Below are 473 nucleotides of genomic sequence, written 5' to 3' on the forward strand. Positions count from 1 at the left end.
TATATATATATATATATAATTTTAGAAAAATATAAAATCAAACTGACCTCATATTTTTCGCAGTTTAAATGAAAGAGTACTCTACCTCAAATCCTGAATATATCCCGAAGGGTAAACACAAGACTTGAGGATGAAACTCAATTAAATAAACTAGGAAAACATATGACGTCCGTTTGGGTCTGCGAAACCGTTTTATTTGCCGACAAGTTCCCATATTTAATATAAATGATTAAATAGGGTTTATTTTAATCTGAGTTCAGAAAAGCTTCCTATAAGGGCAAGCCCTTATAGTTAATTACATCTTAAATGACCGAAGTCACCTAATAAAACTCTCGATAAAAATCAGGGAATAATGTCTTCAAAGAGGTCAAAAGGATAGAACTTTACAACGAAATCGGACAAAGAGGTGTGAAGGGGGAAAAACTCAAATCTGGAACATTGTTAAGGGATCCAAATGAAGAGAAACTAGGGGA

The 473-nt window shown here is 33.0% G+C and overlaps 1 protein-coding gene across 1 annotated transcript in view; it reads left to right on the forward strand.

Moving 5' to 3' along the window:
* The window catches only part of LOC110024186 (protein IQ-DOMAIN 1-like), an 18,392-nt gene that overhangs the window by 4,049 nt on the left and 13,870 nt on the right, over positions 1–473 (forward strand). The gene's annotated exons all lie outside the window — the stretch shown is intronic.

This window comes from Phalaenopsis equestris, unplaced genomic scaffold (genome assembly GCF_001263595.1).
Source record: "Phalaenopsis equestris unplaced genomic scaffold, ASM126359v1 Scaffold000250, whole genome shotgun sequence".
Taxonomy (NCBI): Eukaryota; Viridiplantae; Streptophyta; class Magnoliopsida; order Asparagales; family Orchidaceae; genus Phalaenopsis; species Phalaenopsis equestris.